Below are 18,729 nucleotides of genomic sequence, written 5' to 3'. Positions count from 1 at the left end.
GCACTCCCTCAGTAAGTTTGCAGATCACACTAAATTGAGTGGGAATGTTGATCTGCTCGAGGGTAGAGAGGGTCTGCAGAGGGATCTGGACAGTCTAGATCGATGGGCCAAGGTCAACTGTGTGAAGTTTAGCAAGTCCAAGTGCTCGGTCCTGCACTTGGGTCACAACAACCCCATGCAGTGCTACAGGCTTGAGGAAGAGTGTCTTGAAAGCTGCCCAGCGGAAAAGGACCTGGAGGTGCGGGTCGACAGCCAGTTGAACATGAGCCAGCAGTGTGGCCAGGTGGCCAAGAAGGCCAATAGCATCGTGGCCTGTATCAGAAATAGCGTGGCCAGCAGGAGTGATCGTGTCCCTGTACTCAGCACTGATGAGACCGCAACTCAAATATTGTGTGCAGTTTTGGGCCTCTCACTACAAGAAAGACATTGAGGTGCTGGAGCGTGTCCAGAGAAGGGCAACAAAGCTGGTGAAGGGTCTGGAAAACAGGTCTTATGAGAAGCAGCTGAGGCAACTGGGATCGTTTAGCTTAGAGAAGAGGAGGCTGAGGGGAAACCTTGTTGCTCTCCACAACTACACGAAAGGAAGTTGCAGTGAGGTGGGTGTTGGTCTCTTCTCCCAAGTAGCTAATGGCGAGACAAGAGATAATGGCCTCATGCTGCACCAGGGGAAATTTAGATGGATATTAGGAAAAATTTCTTTGCTGAAAGACCCATTGGAACGGGCTGCCCAGGGAGGTAGTGGAGTCACCATCCCTGGAGGTGTTCAAAAGACATGTATGGATGTGGTGCTTAGGGACATGGTTTAGTGGTGGGCTTGGTAGTGTTAGGATAATGGTTGGACCTGATGATCTTAAAGGTCTTTTCCAACCAAACTGATTCTATGATTCTATGAACAGCATGGCAGTTTGGTTCTAGAGCAAGATTTGGAACAGCAGACGGATAGGAATGACAGTATCTAAGAGATTCCTTACTCTGGTCCTTCTTTTAGAATGTTTGGAATTGAAGGAAATTTTAGCTTGTAAACAAACTGTGGAGTAGAAAATAAAATGTAGATAAACTTCAGATGTGAGCTGAACCCATTGTGGTTTCCTTTTAATGGCTAACACTTAATTAGAGTCTTGTTATCAATTAGAATTGCCAACACTTTAATCTGTGGGGGAAGAAGACGTAATTTTCCTACCATTAAAACTTAAACTGCTTTCATTTTGCAGGATTTTAGATAGTGGGGTGCTTTTCATTTTTACTAAGATGTCTATGGGTTTTTGACATTTTAATCAAAATATCTTCATTTACTAAAATGTTGGGGAACATAGGTTTTGGTGGAAAAGTCTTTGTGGACATAGCAATAAATGTTGAATTAAAAAATGACCATGTTAAGGAAAACTGTATACATAACAAAATACTGGAAACATGGACAGTTTTAACTAATTTCTAGGGGGAAAAAATAGTATTCACAGAATCATAGAACGGTTTGGATTGGAAGGGACCTCAAAGATCATCTAGTTCTAACCCACCTGCCATGGCAGGGACACCTCCCACTAGACCAGGTTGCTCAAGGCTCACACTGACCTGGTCTCGAGCACTTCCAGGGACAGAGCATCAACAACTTCCTTAGGCATGAATGTAGAATTAGAATGGGGACCCTGGAAACCATTACATACATAGCGGCAATACAGGTAGAAAAATTACAGGTTTCAAATACTTGAAGTTTACATTTTTATGTAAGTTCATAAACAAGAATGATTCTATGATAATCCATGAAAACAGATTAACATTTTTTTTCAAAAAAGATTATATAATTCTTATATATTTTTTAAAGTTTCATATTAACCTTATGTTAAAAAATAATTTGACAGTAATGCCTAGAGCGTCTCAAGAACTCAAACAGAATCAGTACTAATATTTGTCCAAATGTTATCTCAAATAGGGAGTTGAGAGCTATGCATATGCAGGCAATGCTGCCCCAACAACACAAATACAAAGTGAAAGGGCATCCCCAAGCTAGAGAGGCTTGATCTGCTTGTGAGGGTGCTTCACATTATTATACTACATGACACAGTTGCACTTCATGTAGAAGTTTCCTGTAACCATGTTTATGGTGCATTCATTGTGGACATTTAGGTCAAAGCAGGACTAGCATCGCTAACCTAGAGTATAGATTCTGCTGCTGACTAAAGCCCTTCCTGAAACGTGGTGAAACAAAGATTGTAAGGATTCTGAGTCCCTCAAGAGCAGGGATTGGGCAGAGACCATGACATTCCTATTCATCCACTTTCTTTTAGATTATTTCTAATCAAGATGCTGTTTTTTTTCAAAACAGGGAAAAATCCTGAACCAGATAATCAGTCATATTATTACGGGAAAAGGTATTCTTTGACACATTTTCCCTCAGTAATCAACAGCAGGGAAAAATAAACTATTTACTTATCAGAATTAACAATTTACACCATGTAAACATAGGATTCCTGGAATTAAGTAAATTCACATTTTTCCTGATGTGATTATCAGAACTGCTTCTAGTATCTCATTCAGACTTTCATTTCTTCATCCTAACATTCTACTGTGTCATTTGCCATCATTCAGGAGGACAGGTAAGGGCATCGACCAGAAGCATAAACCTGATGCTCAGCTCACCCATAAACTCAATTGCAAACTCAGTATCAGAAAAATTCTCTTGAGTAATTTTTTTTCTCCACTTTGAGTATAGATGTGGAAAGGTACGATTTTGCAGGCATAGAAGATTATAATGGAAAAAGATGAAGTGCCTGCCTTTTTCCTACCATGCGTACCTGTTTGCATTAGATCTAGGCTTACCTTCTTTCTCAGTCTTTTTAATACAGTTGTAAATCTGAGAGGCTCAAGTGTGTGTGATACTCTGTCAAATAATTGTTAGAGAAACACTGTTTGCTTGCAAAACATTGTGGGAAATGTGCTTAATTCCACCACTAAGAAATAACACCAAAACCTGAAATCCTATACAAAATGCTTATTCTTCAGTCCATTTGCATATGTAATTGTAAATATACAGGAATGGCCAGATTATCTAGTGAAATATATACTTAAAACAAAACAATTGAACATTTCCTAATAATTCTTAGCATTTAATTTATTTTTTTTCATTATGTTGAGTATCAAGCAGATGTTTTTATAGAACTATGTGTCACAACCACAGGATCTTACTCCTGTTTGATAACATTTTTTTTCTAGTTATCCTTCGGATTTTTTTTCCTGGTGCACTAGTTTACATTTCTCCATACTAAATGTCATCCACTGTGAGAGTTTGCAGTCAAACCATCCTTCCACAAATCAGGGCAATTAATGACAGTTAAAAGCTATCTGAAGCATGTGCCAGAAAAGTTCACTTAAAAGTACAATTATCTGGGAGAGAAGTAGAGTTCAGAGGCAGCTACTTTCTGACGTAGTTTTTCCATCCCTGGCAATACAGATGATACTTTTGCTTTGCAGCAGTAACTCTTGAAATGGAGTAAGTACCAAGGGAATGCAGATTCACAGCCTGAGTTTTTTTGCATTTTTTCCTTTTCCTATTTAAAAAAATGTAAACGAAAAGTACTATTTTCAGCATTTCCTTTTAATTTATAGCAGTTCTTCAGCAGGATAATAAATATCAAATTATTTACTTCAGAGGATTGAGAGGATTACTTAGTTAATGTTTAAAAAACACTTTGAAGATAAAAAGCACTATTGAGCTGCTTAAGACTTACTGAATAGTTAATTATCTAAAGGTCCCATTCTCCCCCCTACAGGTTATTTCTACATAGGGGAGAGTAAACTGAGCTTCATATCAGGACTTTCAAAGCCAGGCTTTTCAAATATTATTGGTTTCAAAAATTGCTTTTTTAGTGGTCTGAATCTGGTTCCTTTGAAGTCAATGGCGAAAGTCCAACAGATTCGCTGAAGCATGATGGAGCTGTTCAGAATAAACAAGCTGAAACAATGGTTAGAGCCCGTATCCGCATTATTTATATTTTGTCTCACTCGGTGTGTGTATATAAGTATAATTGTGTATATATATATATACATGCATATAGACGCTTACAAGCACAGATGGTGGTTTGTGGACGAGTAAGATACATTTAATTTGGGACTTCGGGTATATGGAATCAATTCCTTCATAAAAAGCCCCTTTTCTAGAGAGACACACTGACCTTGCTGAGAAATTCCACAGGCAAAACGGATCTCTTTACACAATCTGAACAGAAGAGATGAATGATCTTAGCAACAGTGGGGAAAAAAAGCTCTTGAAAAGGCTCTACCTGATCCTGTACTCTCGCCGCCTCATAGCTAACACAGATACCTCACACAAAGAAATGGAGAAAAAGGAAAGAGTTTCTGAACCCAGCATTTGGAGTCAGCCTTTGTCCACAACAGAATCATTGAAGGTAATTACCAGTCCTTCCTTCTTCACTGTCTTAGCTGTTAAAAAAATCATAAGTGACCAGTGTAAGGTAAAAATTATTCTGTTTGCCAAGGACAGGAATCTCCCTTTGGACTAAATAGTTCAGGAAATACTGTTGCACTCAGATCTTTACTGTAGAAGACATTAGTCCTCCAAACACCAATACATACACTTAATTTTACAAACATTAAATACCTCTTGATTCTGGTATGACTGATTAGGAGGCAGATATTAAGTGTTTGTTAATACTAGCATAATTATGGCTTAAATTCATCAATATATGCCATTTGAGAAAAAGTCATGAGAGTTATATATTTAACTGCAGTTCACAATTGATTCCTCCCTAAGATGAACAATATCTCAGACTGAACTCATTTAAATTTGACCTTTTAATGTGCTACAGCAGCATACTATCTTATGCTTTTAGCTGTGTTGGCTCTTAAATCAGGATCTGGATGTAAAAGGTCATGCTGAATTCTTGAGTTACATTTTTAACAAGAACCACTCTTAATTTTTTTTTTTATTAATACTAGGAACATGCAGGGATCACAAAAGGAAAGAGTAAAGGAGTAAGAAGGGATTTGATTAACAAATTGGTGTCTGTATACCCTATCCTGTTTGCAAGCATACACTAATCTGACGACAAGAAGCACAGCTAAAAAAGTGATGGTTAAAACACAATACTATGAAATAAATTAATTGATCTTTCTAGTGAGAATGTAAATCTTGAGTTAAATTCATTTTTGGCCCATGTGTGTTAGACATTTTCAGACTACAGAAGTTAATTATAAGTTTATAGTTTTATGCTTCTAAAACGTTCCTCTTCCACAGGATCTCATGAAATATGTGTGTGTTTACAGGAAATTGTAGAAATAGTGACTCATCTTTTCAATAATTTACACAGGATAATTTCTTGAAAAGCAAGATCAGCAGGGACAATTTTCCCTGATTGCAAAAGATTTGGTTAGCCACCTCTGGATACTCCCAAAACAAGGAGAATTTTCAAAGTAGAATCTAAATGACATTTGCTCTTTGGCAAGACAGTTGTACTACTAGTTGCTCCAGTCCTCTAAACCATAGCCTCGTATCTTTTACTAAGATTTTTCAAAACTTCATTTATGACCCATTTTATATTTTCCAAACGCTGTTGTACGTAAATGTCACAAAACGCTCCCACCACGTAGGAATCACTTGGGTTTCTCCAGATTTTCTTGGGGTGTTTGTACCTACTCTCTGTAGGCCATAGTGTTTTTCTTGTAATTTGAGAGACTGAAGGCAAGTGATGGTCAATGCTTCTAAAAAGTGATTAAAAACTAAATTATATGTTCTATCCTGCAAAAAGGAATGGTATGCTATCACAGAGGGAAATGGAACACTACACATTGTGACACTACTAAGTTCACTTTAAGTGGACCAAGCAACAAATAGGTTGTGTCAGAAAAAGCTTTTCACACAGATACACACAGTTAACTGAACCCCACGCTAATTGGCAGTACAGTGAAGCCCAGAGGAATGTGACACTCCCTCTGACCAGTGTCTGTGTCAAGTTCCTGGGCAGAGTCTCAGCATCAACGCATAGCAGTTCCCCCTCAGGCACTCTGCTTCTACACTGTGTTGGGTGTCCACATAACAGTGTTCCCACCCAACCCCAGCCTCTACTGCCAAGTGTCTTTATAGCCAGATGTTGACACAAGCTGCCAATCAGATCGCAGTACACCTTTCCAGCAGTTTCAAGTACCGTTATCCTATCAGTTGTTGATCCACAGCCACACCAAAAGGCTACACTCAGAACCTCTTTGCCTATCAGCTGCAGCACATTATGCTCAGGCCTCGTTTGCAGTGTCATCTTGGACATGGCTCATTATACTCAGTCACTCAGCCCTCGGACAAGGCAAAGCCGTGATGCTACCATGTCAAATGAGGAATATTTTCTATATACCTCTGCTCAAAGTAAACAATTATTCCTATCTGGTAGTAGTTTATGAAACTCTGGGATGGTTTTCAATGTCATGTTTCTGCATCCTAAATACTGGAGCTGCCTGTGGATGGTCTAGTCCATGATCTAAGTTACAGGACCTATTTGGGTTCCTCCAGCTCAAAGCTGAAAACCATAGCTCCAAGGGGAACAGGAATAACATATATACAATGTACATATGATGTCATTTTTCCTTAGCTGCATCCCCTATAGCAGGAGCTGCAGGAAGAAAGTTACCATAACAGATAAAACATACCGCCAGGGTATTGTTACAATGATGTTAGAAATATAATGAACTCCTTCAAGTATTTCTTATAGACAGCCCTGGAGAACCTAACAATATTTTTGTAATGTAGAAAATACGGGAGCTTTGTGGCTAAAAAATACAGCAGGTTCTTGCAAATGCTCAAACATAACATGATGTCCAGCATAATGAATATGTTAAATGAATAGCCATAGGATATAGAAAATGTTCTACAAGTCTGCTCCATTAATCTTCTAAGAGAGTGAGAATCTGCTACAACACTGGAATTTTCTTTTGGGATTATCTAATTTAAAGCTTATTGTAGTCTTCATTTCATTCTGAGCCTGCAAACAGTAGCTAATGAAATTTGACCTTGTAGACAGAGGGTGAAATAAATAATATTAATATCATCAATTAGAAAAGCAAAGCCAGTAAGCACGCATCTTGAAAGTATGTATGTAAAAAGTACATTTCTGAACTGCAGAAGTATTTTAAATTCTTGCAGTGACCTGTATGATCTTCTCATCAATATGCCCCACATGAATAATGCAGCCACCCCAAACTTGTGCCATTAAAAATTGTAATAATTGTCTGACATCCACATGCAACATTACACTGGGGATCAATTTGGCCCAGAGCGTTCCATTAAAACACAAAGTGAGTTTCAATGTGTATGTTAAAGTGAAACATCAGCTATAATGAAAAAGGAAGCAGAACAGAGTGGGCTTTAGGTATTAGTATGCATTTTCCTTCAGAGAACATTTTGCCACGCTTGTACTATACATAATGCCATTCCATATCTGATGTACAATCAATCCACATTTTATTTTGCTTTTAAAATTATCCTATGAAAAGTACAAGGCAATCAATGTACTGTGCTCTAGAGAGAAGGTGGTATTATTTGAATTGCTATTGCTACTTAATATTTAGTTTTCAATAAAGCCTTGATTATGGTCCATTGTATTAGCTACCACACAAGTACTTAGGAAAATGTGGCCCCTAATCTAAAGTTCAGCATCTCTATGTGAATTATGAAGCTGTCTTAGAAAAAGGCAGGTAAAACACAATAGAGTGGCCTGGTTATTATTTGCTCTTCATATGTTACACCTGAACATTCAGAGATTGAGATCGCTACCATCTTGGCATTCTCGTATCAGTTCATATAGCAGGATACCTAAGAAATTATTCTACTGGAATTAATGTGCTTTTTAAAGTGATTCTAGAGACCTTTAACATTGCACAATAGACTATCGGACTTTACATATCTTAAAAAGATTGTTTTCGTAATGCAGAGTTCAGCCCCTTACTTTAGCAGTGAGGAATTCAGTCACAGCTAGACAAAAACTAAAAAAACTGCTAGCGGTGTGCTTGCCTTTTACCAAGCACAGAATCTGTCCTCATAGATGTCCTTGACATAAAAAGTGCATAAGGCAAAGCAGGAGTGGGTCAATGATTGAAGAAGGTTATTTAAGAGTGAAAATCCTGGACACGTCTTGGCTTGACCAAAGAGTGCAGGTGAGAGTTCTATTACTGCATTTATGTAACGTTAGCAGGGTTATCACTGAGGAACATGGTTGTCCCTGACACCAGATGCACATGGAATTTTTAATGTGTCTGTTAAAGTATTGTGAGACAAACTTAGTACCAGAAGACAGTAAATACACCCTTTGTGTTCCTGTGTCTATAAAGCCGTCACGGCTACTGTACATGTCTATTTTTAAATCTCAAATATTATCAATGCATTTATTGGATAAAGTCAAAATGTATATTTATGCACTGCTCCCTACAGTAAGGTATTTATTAGTTGAAGGAGACAGCCAGTGCTTCACAACTTGCCAGTCCATGTGAAGATTTAAGTGCATTCGTATTAAAATAATGAGTTGATGTTGTTGTACCTGTGCTGCAATCAATTTTATGTAGCCACACAATTTTATGTTTAAACCAAATTTTTAGTGCTCTTGTTCTGTATTGACCAAAATAAACTTACTCTTGCTTCCTTCTTCAAATTAGAATATAATAAACAATTTCTTAATATTCTGGACAAAAAAAGGGCAGATTTTCTATAACAAAACAATACTAAATTGTTCTTTTCCAGGCTAATACGGTACACACCAGAGTTTAGGCTGTAGTGAATTTTGTAATGAAGTGGTAAACAGAAATTTGGAAGAGAGATACCAACAGGTCTGTAACTAGCATTGCAATACTGTTGAACATGTAAAGTTTCTGAAAGTCTCCATCACATATAATTACAGTACTTATAAAAGCATTTCCCAACACATAATAAGGCTAAATTTAGTAGCAGCCAACCTGTCATTCTGCCTCCTTTTTCAGCATTCCTGCTTTTCTTGGAGGTCATTTTTAATGAGTATGTACGAGCACCTGAAAAATCAGGTGCATAAATTAACTACCAATTAAGGAAGTTTAAAAAAAAAAAGAAAAATTTAATTACTAGTTTCTATATATAAGTCCACTCATTATCATGCAGTATGCCCACATGTTTATCACATAGCAATTACTAAGACTACAAAAAATAGTGATGTTTTCATTGTATTGCAGTCCTGAAACTGGATATCACATGAAGAAAAAGAATTTGCTTTCAAATTTATATGTCAGTGAAAGAATGTTATCATGATTCAATATAGCAAGTGCTTAATTATTTCTGTGTAGCATTCCCCCCCATTTAATATCACAGTCTGTCTGGAGTGGCTGTTGACCTAGTTTTCAATTAATTGCAATGAGAATACAAAATTGCCTTTAAAGCAGTGAATTTTTTTTCACTGGATTACCCATGGCAGCTGAAATGGCAAATTCATTACTGATAAACTTTGTTGCCACCATCAACAGTGAACTGCTATTATTATCCAAAATCTTACAAAACAATAATAGCATCAGAAAATATACAGAATGTTGAGAATAGGACTCTGTAGAAAATAACACATTTATTTATAAGACAGAAAGAAATTTAATATCTACAAATACAAAATACAATGCTTATGTATTTGTATATTGACACACTAATTTTCCAATGAAATACAATCAGGTGATAGCCATTTATTTTAGACAATTTTGTTGGGGTTTGACTGAGTATCATAATCAACATCTGACATTACACCCATAAAACAAGGGAAAATGTTTTTCTTTCCATCAGGCAACAAACAGAAGATAATAAGGGGAAGAAAGAAAATTAGGTAAAAAAGATCCATTTACTGTAAACAATCTCACTCCAATGAATCACAGACTAGGCACAACAAAGAGTGTAGATGCTTATAGCTGCAATTTTGATGCAGGCATCTAGAGGACTGGACTCCAAAGTGGAATCCAGAAACGTAAGTGAAATGCCCTGGATATCTGCAAGAGTTAAAAAGTAAGCTATGAGCCTCCAATTGGAATCCCAATGTGATGAGTAAATAATTCAAGAAGGAAATGCTGAGAAGGTGAATATGATTTCTAACATTTCGTAACTGTCTACTAAGGACCAAGAACCAGTATTCCTCTCCAGTATATAGCCATTTAATCTTTCTTCTGAAAATTTCAGGTGGGTTTACTCTGTTTAAAATTTAACATCTGGAGTAGAACAAAAAGAAGACGATATGGTAGTGACAATGCCCTTTTATGTAACAAGCTCTGGTTGAATTCTCCAGTTATCTTTTCAGTTAACTCTCACTGAAACCCACAAGAATTATGTACCTAATTACTTCTGTAAATATGATGCCTAGAAGTCAGAACGTTACTCGGAATGTTCAAGACCTAAAATCAAGGTCCTCCTCTGCCTGAGAGGATTCAAACTCTGTATTCTTAGAGACTGAGCTAGTCCTGCATATACCCGGAGTCAAAATACCAGTCACTCATGTGTAGAGTTTAGCTACCATCAGATGACATCATGATTTAGTAGTGGTATTAGTTTCATCACTTTTGAATCAATTTGATCATGGTGGTTCAAGAATTTTAATGCCAATGCAACACACTGATGGAAACTAAAGTCAGCAGATGGTAAATACACCCAAGTACCTGTGACCTCTCTGTTGTGCACCCAAGCATAATTCCTTCTACTTTTTTTTTTTCAGAAACATTTCTCAAAGTAAACATTATTAGAGCAAATGGATAGCAATTATGTTGCTGCTGACATCTCAGAATACAGGATACCTGCATACAATTTAAGTAATATGCAGACTGTAACTTATAGCAGTAGAGACATTTACTGTGTGCATGTCATTCAGCACTGTAATAGCTATGGACTGTATTCAGCACTTGTTAGCAAAATTAGCCTCAGCTAACCGAATGTTATTTGTCTCTTTCCATTTCATTATTCACCATCATTTGTTGCTGATACCTACGCTATTAACGCCACATGAATCACCTTAAAGTAATTTAATCAGCCAAGTTCTCCTGCCACTTAATATTGGTCCACTCAGGCTGCATTGGTATAAAATGAATGGGCAATTTAGCTCAATGACTGAAAATTAAAGGAGATGATGCCTGTAATAGAGATAGCATTATTGTTTGGACTTCAAGTTGGTTGTTCTTTAGTAGGCCTTTTATCCTGTGTAGCTCACATTGGTGACAAGGGTTAACAGTGGCCATTAGTAGCTATTAATGCAATAGGGCTCACAGGTACCAACCACAGTCAACTCTCAGACCAGCTATTATTCCCCATAAAGCTACTTCTAAGTATGCAAGTCAAGCATGCCAGTATTGTCATGCTCAGCTACAGACAGTCCATTATCTGCAAATACATAATAAACATTCAGGACACTGTTTCAAAAAAAAAAAAAAAATCAATTTTTTTTTTTTATTCTCAGTGTTTTCCATATAGCTGGATAAAAGAAGGACTGAAGACAGAAACTTATGAGGAGATCAAGGACGAATGCAACATAAGACAGAACTCTGTACGTACAGGCTGATCAAATTATAAGATCTCATATGATAAAACTTGTATGTAATGGTTTATTTATTAATGTGAGAGGTTATTCAGAGGTTTGTTGGGAAAAAAAAAAAACCCACCTGTGAAGGCCTTAAACACCACAGAGCAACAATATGTAATTTTTCATTTCTGGACTTCTACAGAGACCTACAAAATACAATGAAAGGTACATACGATTCCTCTCTTTACTTTGATCTTTGATCTGTCAAAAAGACAGCAGAAAATGACATTTTGTACCAGGTAGCTAACTCCTCAGTTAGAGTTCTTCCTGCCCTTTCCTGCAGGTGTTGTATTTCAGGTGCTGAATCTGCAGTACTGAGTAATTTCTGTTGCTTTTGGCTATAAAGTAATTGGCAAACAACCAAGCCCATGAGGCGTCAGTATTTCACCACTGTGAGACATTTTTCATAAACTGTTGAGGTTTTTTTAACCTTTAAAACCTGGAAGGCAATGTCACAGGGAACTGGGATTTTGAAAGCATGGTGCCATCAATGAACAAAATAGACCCCAAAGACATGATGCAGGTGTTTTGTACTCATATACATATCATTTACATAGTATCTATTCTATGAAACTAACTGCAAATTGTTGTATGATGAACAAAAGTAAATAGGGCATCCTTAAAGAGTAAGCTGTTAACCTAACAGTTTCTGTCAGGACACTAGAGACACTGGTAGTACTTAGGCACTCTTGGTTTTTATTTGGACAATTTAAACCAAGGACACTTAACCTGCGAGTCAATTGGGGCATCAGCAGTCCATATTCATTTAAATTAATCTAAACAGTGGTATTATGGAGTCAGAGTGATCTAAAAGACTAAGAAAACCACTTCTCTTAATAGTTTTCTGTAGAGGGTGTTGATGAAAATTGGACCAGAACATTTCCCGAAACCAAAGTGTTTTATTTATTATTAACTTTGGATTTTTTATTTTTTTTTTAGCCAGGAACAAATACATAAGATCACTTTAATTAGTTTTTCTGTTCCAAAGCTGTCAGTCAACTTTTGGCAGTAGGGACTGTTAGGCATATGACTAGCACTTTCACTGCATTTTTGTGATCACATAGCAGGACCCAGGATATTAAAGGGAGATGAGGCAAAGAAGCTGAAGAGGCATGGTAGATGAGGGGTTTTCCCATAAGACTTTTGGGAAAATAAGACCAAAGTAATAGAAAGAAGCTCTCAGGATATCAAAGTAATTTTCTGAGTTTTGTCAGTGTCTTTAGGAAAACAATTCTGATACTTCTTGTAAACTGGAGAGAAAAATGTCTGTTTAATTTATTTCCACATCAGTCCTTGTGCACAGGTAATCCTCTCTGCTTAACGTTTTTTTGAGTTTTTCTGAAATAGCTAATCTTAGCCCTTCTGAACTCTCTGCTTCATATGAAATATAAGTGCAAGACCTATATTTATTTTCACAATAGGAAGTACAGAATTCTCTTTGCTTAAGTATGACGATTTTATCTGTGTGTCTTTATACACGGTAGCAAGAAAATTACATGTAGATGGAGAAAAAATATGAGGAAGATCTGTATCATCCTACTGATTCCACAGCTCCAGATGGTAGAACACAGCAAATGATGTGAACTCAGATGAAGAATCTCAAAAGGAAGCATTTCCTTACCAGGTATGCCTTTGTATCATACCACAGAGACAGATGTGATGCATACCAAGAGCAACGATACAGGCCCCAAGAGCTGGAGTCTCAAGTATATATTGTCTGTAGTTTTCTTGGGTATCCTTACAGCTTACTAGGAAGTCAGCAGGTAACTAGAAACAGAAAGGCACTTGCTTCTACCTGCTAAGTAAGAGACTCCTGTGTCTTTTCCGCTTGGCAGTTCCTAGAAGGGGAAAGAGGAGAGTGGAAATGTGGCATTTCTGGATGCTACATCTCGGATAAGGTTTCATATAGTTATACATGGGCACTATCAAAATACAAGATGTTTGTAGTTTTTGAGAGCTGTATTGGATGGGGAAGATGATTTGTATGTTATGCACACAAATTTAAAGATAAATGATACTTCTGCCCCCAGTGGAAAAGATGTTAGAAACTTCAAAGTCACATATTCACTTGAGTCTCCATCCTTCACTCTGAAATCAACTAAATGAAGTCAGCATATCTAACAATATAGGTATGCTGCTAAGCAGCAACCAGTGTGATAAGAGAGTTTTCGGGCAACTAATGCATAGCAAAAGAAGATAAAAATCCCAGGTAGCACTAGTGGTCCTCGAATAGTCTTGTGTGAAACAGAAATGCTGTAAGTAAGAATCTTGAACTCTGAGATTTGCAGTTTCTTAACTGTACAGTATTGGGAATAGAGCATTTTGTGACAAATAATATAACTGTTCCATAACTAACCTTTTAAAAAATGATAACACTGGATTGTTCTCATTCCAAATACTTCAGATGTTATATCCACACTTTCGCATTTTAAATTTTGAATTTTTGATTCAGCAAAACCATGTAAAATCAAAACAGCTGAGTATTTGAAATGCTATGCATATCAACATGAAACTGACATTTTTGTCTCTGAAAAGAGCACACTTGGGGCAGGATGAAAATGCAAACATTTTCATCATTTTTTTCCAGAATCAGTAGAAAATTAATTTGTTATATCTGCACAGTCCCAGTCTTATTCCAGTCTTATGTGTTTGTGTGACCAGCTCAGCTTTGGAGGTTATAGTGTTATCATATACATTGCTATGTATGATTGTCATGCTTTTATCATTAGTTACCTTCTCTAGCCTTTCTATAACCCACAGATTTTATCAGGTTTTTTTATTCATTGTTACCTCACTGATGAAAGTACTACATAACTCCAGGATTTGTACTGATATCTGAACTCCACCAGAAATGTTTTTTTCTAGCCCTTCAATTAGTAAGTTTTTGTTCTATTTAGTGTAAGATCTACAGATATTGTATTGTACTAATTTACTATCAGATTATCTTACAGTACTGATTCAAATGCTGTACAAAGGCTATTGTATCTGTTCAGTTACTTTCATCAACTAAGCCAGAAATCTTGTTGGAGAATGAAATTGAGTAGTTTGAAAAGACAGAATATGTTTATATTTTGTAAATATGGCTGACCTTGGTTTCTATGTAATTCTTGTCAGTTGACTCCCGTATTAGTGTTTTCCATGGGATTCATGCCAGGCTAAGCAGCCTGAAAAGAAACTGTTGTCATCCCTTCTACTATTTTTTTTTTTTTTTCCCCAGAGTGACATGGCATTAGCTTTCTTTCAGGCATCCGAAATTTTCTGGTAGCACTAGGAACACAGTGATCTTTTGTACTTTTCAGCACATTCTCATAAGTCCTTTGGGCAGGGATACTCTGGGCACCTTGATTATAAAATATCTGTTCTAAGTAAATGTTGTCTAACATCTCTTCCTAAATCCTGCTTAGATGATTTAAGCATATTGTCAACCTTCTTCCGAAATACAGTACAAACATGTTTAATGAATGTTCATGCATTTTTTACCTCATCTCTAACAATTCCACAGTTTCTGTCTGAAAAGGTGTCATCTTTTTTTTTTTCCTGACACAGATTAAAATATCCTCTCTCTTTTCCTTTTAAGTTGTCAGCCATACATTTTCCCAACATCCTATCAGTAAACTCCAAATTGGTTTCTACTGCTATTGATAGTTTTCTTTTTCTATTTTTGATATATTTACTTTTATTAAAAATTGCTGCCTTTGGCCAGGAGGCACTTTTGTCAAAGTTGAAGCTATAGTTAAAGCAACTATTTTTGTGTTGCACTGATTATTTTGGCCTTCCACTGTCTCATTTTATGGATCTTACAATTGAATCATTTTTCATTGACTTTTTCTTTACAGTCACTTCACGCATAATTTCCAGCAGCTTAGGAAAGTTGCCAGCAGTAAAGACCAAGGATGTAAAAGCATGGACCAGGCAGCCTTCTTTCCTACATTAACCCTTCTCTGTCATGTGATGGAGGAGAAGCTGAATCCTGTTCCTCTTCTTGCTTTTAAAGAAATTAGGTGATGATCGCTGTTTCCCAGACAACCACCAACCTCCTGTCTTGAGAGTAATCCCTTTCAATCAACAGTTTTGACAGCCAAAATAGTTATTTTGAGTTGGGTAAAGTCATTGGTTTTTTGGCGGTTTTTTTTTCATTCAGCAAATATTTCTTTATTGCCATATACACAAAATTTTCAATGTATAGCTCTCAATTTGTGTAAAAACAAGTTTCTTTATTTGCACACATTGTTGGCAGCATTTCGAAAAGAACTCATCTCACATTCTGATCTAATAGTCTTAGAATTGGCGTAATTATCATATTCCTTTAGATGCATTTAAACCCCAAACTTCTGATCTACTAGTAATTCTGAAAAAGATAGACGTAGAATGCTGAATATTTACAGTGTTTCTCCTATCTACTCTTCTCTTACATAGTCTAACTTTATGAATATGCACTAACCAGTTATATTAGCATTCAAGTCATGAATCATCCCATCAAGTTTCAGGAATGCCAGTTATGTCCAATTCCTTTTCCACAATGAGAATTTCCAATTCCTTTTGGTTGTTATGGAGTCTCATGGGACTTGCATATAAGCAACTGAGAAATGTCCTCTTTTTCTTTTTTTTTTTCATATTTTCTCTTTTTTTTTTTTTGGTCATATTAGTTCAGTTGATTCATGAGGGTGCAGATTTAAATCCAGTACAGTGATACCCAAGCTAGCCTGTAAACAGCACAAAATTCAGCTTAGGCTAATAGTCACACATATTATTTGAGAGCTTACCTGAAATTGGGATTGTATTCTGTTTGCCTCCTTACTTCATACTTTTGATTATTTAGTGCCCTCCCAGCTGCTTGAACTGGTGTCCAACTGTTTGTATGACATCTCACAAGAATGTGACCCACAATCTTAAGGTTTCTGCGTCACACCAGTTCCACCAGCAACAGTAAAGTTTCCCTATTTTCACTACTAGGCAATCTTTCACAATGCAGAACACATCTCTTCTCCCCTTCACGATGTCTTCTTCAAAGACATTTCACTTACTGGTAATTCAGAGCAGTTCAGAAACCTCTGAAGATGGAGATTCCCAGCACTGATAGGTCACTAAGACAGTGAAAGAGAGCAAGTCTTACAAAACAAGGCACTGATGCATAAATGTGCAGTGATATCTGAAAGTCATGCAGTAACCTTTTAAAAAATGTACACAACGTTTAAAACAAACAAAAAAATATCTGAAGTCTTTCACTCTTAGACTTTCTCTTGAAATACGTCACACTTTTCACTTCCAAAACTAGCTGCTTCACGCTCATTCTAAACATGAGTGCCAGATGGCACTTGCCCTCAAGCCAAACATACATTCCATGTCTTGACACTTCTTTTGTTTTAATGTGCTTTTTGAGAGAACGATACCTTTGCAGAACCTGCAGCAGAGATTATGTTAATGCAATTTTCGAAGCTCCTCAGATCCTATAGTTTACCCTTTGCTTTCCACTACCTTTATTGGGTGCACTTTGGGTAGACAGATGATCAACGTGTCCCTCTCATGGCAATCCTTTTCACTGTTTATTCACATCTCATTAGTAAGGCAGGAAAGGCAGTGTAGTTCAAATAATTATCAACCCACTCTGATGTCAAGTAATAAGTGAAACAATGCAAAAGAAACTCTCGTAGTCTGACAGTAACTGTAAAAATCATGTTTGATATGAACTGTTCACTTCATTATGCAATTAAGACCATATAGGATGGAAAATGAAAACTGATTTCACACGATTAAAACTAGAACTACTACAGAACTACCCATGCAACTATTTCATTAGTACTACATAGTTCTGAAAACTTCAGTCTCTTCCTATCGACCCTCCAGCCTTACACGGTAAGTCTTACAGCTTGTCTTCAGGCAGAGTTGAGAGTTTCAGATGCAATTGCTCTTGTGTTCTCTGCAGTGCCCAGCTCTAAGGCAGTTCATGTTCGCTATCATATTTGCAGCCAGGGCCATCACGCTTTTCCCTCCCTAGATGTCTGATCCAAAGCCTGTTAAAATCAGTGGAAGGGCTGTAACCAGCTTGATTCCACAAAACCTTATTTGACCAGCTGGTACTGAGTATTCTCAGTTAAAAAACTATTTTCACTCTGAAGACCTACCAGTTTACCAGACAGGCCAGTGAGCTGGCTTAATATTTGTACAATATTTTATTAATTTAAAGCCACATTATCGATGCCCTTTGCTCAAGTGTAGAGAAGAGATAAAGAGTTTTGCAGGATAGCAATTATTCCTCTCTATTACCTGTTGCTTTTTTGAGTTCCAGCGAGACACGGTGAAAGATGTAATTGAAATAAAGCTCAGCCACAAGGAAGTATTGGATTGTCTTGCCCTGTCCTATTTAAAAGCTAGATCCAGGGCCCTCGGGACCTTGCAAGACCAAGCTCACCAAGGTGAGTTTAGTTCTGAGTTTTTTTCTGGACTAACTTGATATCCTATTGGGACGACACATTTTTGTATTTTGAAGAGTTTAGAGCTTTTTTGAAACACTTTGAAATGTTTGGTTTTTAACAGTACTACTGTCTTTACAACCCTAAAAGGTCACATCTATTATATTCTGCAGTCAAAGTAGGTCTTCAGGGAATCTTATCTCTGACATATGCCAAATTAAGCAGAATCTCATCCATCTAATTACACATCATGTACAGTGACTTTTAAGAAGTATTTTTAGGCCCCAAGACTGCTACTAACCTTTAAAAAGTGCTCAATCAATTTGTTGTGCCACCTCCTATCACCTGTTTAATTTTTGTCTTGTATGACTCTTAAGTTAAAAACAAACAAAAAAACAAACCCCCACAAAAACAGATCGACTTTTTTGGGGGGGGGGAGGGGGTGCGTGTATACGCGCAGAAAAATTTGCACCATCCATATTCAGGTGAAAGGATCTCCTCTGTAAACAATCACATGGTTATGGCTCATACAAGGCACACCTATGGCTTAATTACAATGCCATCTTCTACATGAAAATCAAACCTATTAGCTCCTTTGTGTAATATTTCCTTAAAAGTTTCTTTCGCATGACTTCGGTGGGTACTTGTCCTCTTGTACTGCTAAATATTAACTTGTAGGACCATGTTTTGCATGGGTATTCAAACTATTGTATTGATTTTGTGTCAGTGTAAAAAGTTCTGAAATACACATTTAGTTCTGA

This window comes from Leptosomus discolor, chromosome 6 (genome assembly GCF_034619465.1).
Source record: "Leptosomus discolor isolate bLepDis1 chromosome 6, bLepDis1.hap2, whole genome shotgun sequence".
NCBI classification, from domain to species: domain Eukaryota; kingdom Metazoa; phylum Chordata; class Aves; order Leptosomiformes; family Leptosomidae; genus Leptosomus; species Leptosomus discolor.
This window is presented reverse-complemented; position numbering follows the sequence as displayed.